This window comes from Pan troglodytes, chromosome 20 (assembly GCF_028858775.2).
Source record: "Pan troglodytes isolate AG18354 chromosome 20, NHGRI_mPanTro3-v2.0_pri, whole genome shotgun sequence".
Taxonomy (NCBI): domain Eukaryota; kingdom Metazoa; phylum Chordata; class Mammalia; order Primates; family Hominidae; genus Pan; species Pan troglodytes.
In genome coordinates, this window is record NC_072418.2 from 66813325 (window position 1) to 66819148 (window position 5824).

The window sequence follows — 5824 nt, forward strand, 5'->3', positions numbered from 1 at the left end:
GTGAATATTTACATGACACAGAATGACAGTGAGCTCAGAGCTAGAATCTTCAGGGGTTGAGGGACAGGGCATCCTCAGGGCTCACCTACAGTGTCTGTAGGTGATTGTAACAAGCTGTAACAGTGAGGGGTGCCATTTGACATGAGAGTCAAAGCTTGGGTATTTAGGAAGGTCAGAGGGAGAATTGTCTGCAAGTGGTATGGGCAGAAAGGACTCCTAGTCTACCTTCAAGTCTTATATTGGGGGGCTTGGGGAAAAGAAAACAAAAACATAGGCACATTTTTTTTTTTTTAGATGGAGTCTCGCTCTCTCACCCAGGGTGGAGTGAAGTGGTGTGACCTTTGCTCACTGCAACCTCCACCTCTTGAGTTCAAGCAATTCTCCTGCCTCAGCCTCCCTAGTAGCTGGGATTATGGATGCATGCCACCACGCCCAGATAATTTTTGTATTTTTAATAGAGACGGGGCTTCACCATGTTGGCCAGGCTCATCTTGAACTCCTGACCTCAGGTGATCCACCCTCCTTGGCCTCCCAAAGGCCAGTCCATGCCTGGGATTACAGGTGTGAGCCACCATGGCCAGCCAACAGACACAATTTGGGAAGGCTTCACAGAAAGCAGTTCCAGGGAAGATCCACCTTCCACGTTTAAGGGGCACCATATCTTGTATTGGACACATGTACAACTGTCCTTCAAATAGTAGACTCTGAGTTCCAACATTAGGGCAATTTTTTTACTCCTATGAAGGATTGGCTTTGGGGCTTGCCTGTCATTATGGAGATATGATTAAAATTCTGAAACATTGGCATAGTTGTTTTGTTCTGTTTTTTTCTGTCTCTATTTGAGTGGTGTGTGTGTGTGTGTGTGTGTGTGTGTGTGTGTGAGAGAGAGAGAGAGAGAGAGAGAGAGAGAGAGAGGGTTACCTAAAGGGTGATGATACCATAAAGAGAAATTGGTTACAGAGTGCTTTGTAGAATGAATATTAACATTAAAGCAAAATACATGAGTCTTTCCAGTTGCACCTGCATTTCACTTCTTGCCAATCTTTAAATTTAACAGATGGAATTTTACTGTGTCAAGAAGCATTGAATGCTGAGCGGGAGCTATGTCATCCAGATACAGATCTCTGCAGATTTGATGCTACAGATGAAGAGTTGAGATGTAAGTGTTAAATTGAGATATTCACTTTTCTGGTATATATGCAATATGTGAGACTCAGAGACCACTCACAGGAAAGTGTACACGCCAACATTTGTTGCCATTAATGTCCTAGTTTTAGCTGCAGTGTTATTGGGAGGCTGTGGTGGTTTATACTAAATACATCAATTTAAGGCGATGTCATTTTGTGAAACAAACTAAAGCCATTGTGGAATGATATGCAATGTTTCTTCTATAAAATTTCAGTGTGATTATGAATAGTAAATAATTTAAACTAACTAATCTAATCCCATAAAGTAGGTAAGGTAAAATATAAAGCCATTTTAAAAATTGTTGACTGGGTATGGTGGCTCATGCCTGTAATCCCAGCACTTTGGGAGGCCGGGATGAGAGGATTGCTTGAGGCCAAGAGCTCAAAATTAGCCTGGGCAATATAGCAAGATGTCATCTCTACCAAAAAAAAAAAAAAGAATTACCTGAGCATGGTGCCATGCACCTGTGGTCCTAGCTACTTGGGAGGCTGAGGCTGGAAGATTGCTTGAGCCCACGAGTTTGAGGCTACAGTGGGCTATGATTGCAACACTGCATTTGGCCTGGGTGGCAGAACAAGACCCTGTCTCTTAAAAAAATTAAAACATATTGTGACTGAAGTGGTGACACATACAACAAAAACTAGGAATCCAAAAACTAGGAATCTCCTTTTTTTATGGCAATGGGTCACATTTGAGAGGATATTGTACATGTGGATCTACTGAGAAATTTTTGCAAAATGGAGTTGCTGGTACAGTCTAAGGCTTATTGAATCCCAACTTCCAGATATAAATTAGTGTGTGCTGATGTGTATGTGTGTATATAAGCCTTTTGGTTGATTACAACACATAACTTGGTTAAGCAGCCACTCTAGCAGACTAATAGTCCACCAAGGTCTTTTTCTCCCGTTTAGTGTGTCAGGCCTGTGGGTTTGAATTTGACATGTGTGAGTGGACGTCAGAAGCATCTGCTGGCCAAATTTCCTGGATGCACACAAAAGCGAGAGAGATCCCTGCATGCGAATCCACACCTCAGCAGGATCAAGGAGGTGATGATGAAGGTAGAAAAAAAAATAATATCTTTTATGTATTACTTTCAGAATTCTGCTTTATGGTAACTAGTTATAAGACATTACATAGGAGGCCTTGGTGAATATACTGAGTATATTTTATTGAAAATACATTCTGCCATAGGAGCTGAAGGTGAAAATAACAATTATGTTTCCAACAGTGTAAAACAAGAATTATACTAGGTTAACAATATTTTTTAAGTTTTATTATTTCCTTCAGGATTTATTATCGTGTGAACAAAAAGTATTAAAAGGCTTTTTTTTTTTTTTGAGACAGAGTCTCACTCTGTCACCCAGGCTGGAATGCAGTGGTGAGATCTCGGCTCACTGCAACCCCCACCTCCTGGATTCAAGTGATTCTCCTGTCTCAGCCTCCCAAGTAGCTGGGACTACAGGCACGTGCTACCATGCCTGGCTAATTTTTGAATTTTTAGTAGAGACAGGAATTCACCATGTTGGCCAGACTGGTATCAAACTCCTGACCTCAAGTGATCCACCCACCTTAGCCTCCTGAAGTGCTGAGATTACAGGTGTGAGCCATCATGCCCAGCCAAGTCAGCCAGCTCTTTCTTTCTCTCTTTCTTTCTTTCTCTCTTTCTTTCTTTCTTTCTTTCTTTTTCTTTCTTTCTCTTTCTTTCTTTCTTTCTTTTTCTTTCTTTCTTTCTTTCTTTCCTTCCTTCCTTCCTTCCATCCATGCTTCCTTCCTTCCTTCTTTCTTTCTCTCTTTCTTTCAACACTACTCTGTTGTCAATGAGTTTCTTCCTCTTGCTAACATATTAATTTGTATTTTCTGTTTACTTTTATTCTTTTTGCTTTTTTTTCTTTCTTCCTTTTCTTGGAGGGGTGAGTATTGTTACATTTTTATTTTTATTTTTTTCACTGATCTGGAAGCTTTAATTTGTATATCTTATTGTTATGACTATTCTTAATTTTTAGGGTATATTCTTTATATGAAATTTCTTTAACAAAACCTAAAGTGCTCTAGTATTTCTGCCTTCTTGAACATGAGAAAGACCAAACTATCATTTAATTATTTTTTGGTCCTGAGTTACAGTTTAACATTTTAAAGAGTTTTAAAGTCAATATCTTCTTATGATACTTGTAATTAGTAAGTTTATATATTTCATTATTTTTCTTACTCACCATTGTTTTTTAGATTTTATGCTTTCCTTCTTGGTTCCCTTATCCCCTTGCAAAGGTTGACTCTTTAATCAATTTTTCTTTTATTTAGAAAAGATCTGTGGTGATGAGCTCCCATAGTACCTGTAAACTTAAAATGTTTTAAAATTGTTCTCACTTCGAAATAATAATTTATCTGGTCATACAATTTTAGAATTTTTTTTTTAATTTCTAAGTACAGGGTGATTTTCCCTCTTTAGCTCCTGATATGTGCTGTAGTGACGGAGAAGTCTGAGTGCATGTAATGGTTTTTAGTTTAATGCAGATTTTAAAAATGTTTCTTTATCTTTGTTATTTGAAAATTTCAGTATGATGAGTGCAGGAATTAGTATATGTTTAATTTTTAATGCTCAGAATGCACATATATCATCACTTGCAGAAATTATGTTATTCTATTCAAGTAATTCTCTCTTACTCCCTCTAATCTTTTCACCTTGAGTTTCTATTAAACCCAACTAATGTTCACACTCCATAACCTGACTCCTCCTTTTTATTTTCTATATAATTTACTCTATTTTGAGTTACATTTCAGGGCTTCTGGTACATGAATTTTCTCTTTGACACTATGGCCAGTCTAGGTTATATTCTGCCTATTGGGCATTTAATTTAAAGTCTTAATTTATTTTTGTTTTAAGTGTATACTTGCTAATATTTTCTTATTTATTTCCTAGTGTATCTTAATATGTTTTTAATAGAATGTATTAGAATTGCATGAAATTTAATTTCTTTTTTGTACAATTTATAAATGTAATTCGTTTTTGCTGTCTTTAGCATTATATTTATATATTTTACGGTGCAGATTATCATTTTTTATTTTTTTATTTTTTGGGGGTAGCAGTAATATTATTATTATGGTTATTTATTTTATTTAAGTTCCAGGCTACGTGTGCAGGATGTGCAGGTTTGTTACATAAGTAAACATGTGCTGTCTTGGTTGGCTGCACCTGTCAACCCATTACCTAGGTATTAAGACCAGCGTGCATTAGCTATTTATCCCAATGATCTCCCTCCCCTCACCCCTCAACAGGCCCCAGTGTGTGTTGTTCCCCTTCCCTGTGTCTGTGTTCAAGTTGTTCAGCTCCCACATATAAGTGAGAACATGTGGTGCTTGGCTTTCTGTTCCAGCATTAGTTTGCTCAGGATAATGGCTTCCAGCCCCATCCATGCTCCTGCGAAGGACATGATCTCATTCCTTTTTATGGATGCATAGTATTCCATGGTGTATATGTACCACATTTCCTTTATCCAGTCTATCATTGATGGGCATTTGGATTGATTCCAGGTCTTTGCTATTGTGAATAGTGTACAGACTATTTTTAAAAAGATTAATAGACTTTACTTTTTAGAATTACTCTTTTCAAACTGCTTTTTGCCTTGCAGGTGCCTTGTAATTTTTTGTTGAAAGTCAGACATGATTTACTGTGCAAAAGACATTAATGTAAATAGTGTAAGCTTTTACATTACGTTTATCCAGTTAAGGATCATATTATGCTTAGTATTTGCTGTAGCTGTAAATATGTGAGGCTAAAATTTGGTCTCATGTTCTTGTTTTTGTCTTTCTTGTTGTATTTGGGTTTCCTTAGAGACTTCTTTTTAAATAAATGTCAGAGACGTGCAGCAGTTTCAGTAGCATGAAGAAGCATTTCAGACTTTATTTTTGAAAATGAAGTTGTAAAATTATAGAAATCTCTTTATAAATCTGTGTTGTCATTGTTATTAAGTTCAAGAACAGCTCCAACTGGTTTTAAATATCAGATGGGGAAAAATTTATATACAATATCTTTATGTAAAACAAAATCCATAGGTGACGTTTAAAAGAACTGTAGATATCTCATACCTCTATGTGGCTTGGTAAGAAAGAAGACATTTTAAGTTGTATTTCCTAAAACTATAAAGGATTTTCTACAAAAAGTAAATCAAAAAATCATCCAGAGGGGCAAGAATTCTGGGAAGGATGAAGAGAAATTCTTGATTAAAAAAGGATTGAATTGTGATATTTAAAAGAAAATGACAATAATTTGGTGGTATAGCAATTTGTATATGTAGGTTTCTTTTACAGGAATCTTGAACTTTTACAAAAGGGTGTTATCAAATTTTGATTATAGAAATTAGGAGATTTCTCTACATATTGGAAATGATATATAAAAATGAAAACCTGTTATTTGTAGTTGATGTAATCATTTGAAGACACTCTATCCTTTTAAGTAAAATATTTGTGTTTTAAGTCTGGTTTTGAAAACTTCAGAAATGAGATAGTTTTAGTCAGACAGAAAGAAGCTAATGTTTTCCTAAATTGCTTCTTTTTTCTTTTATCTTTCAGGTTATTATGTATGGGTAGGCGCTAAGCATGCTTTCACTCTTAACCATTTAGACAGCAGGTCTTACCTAAA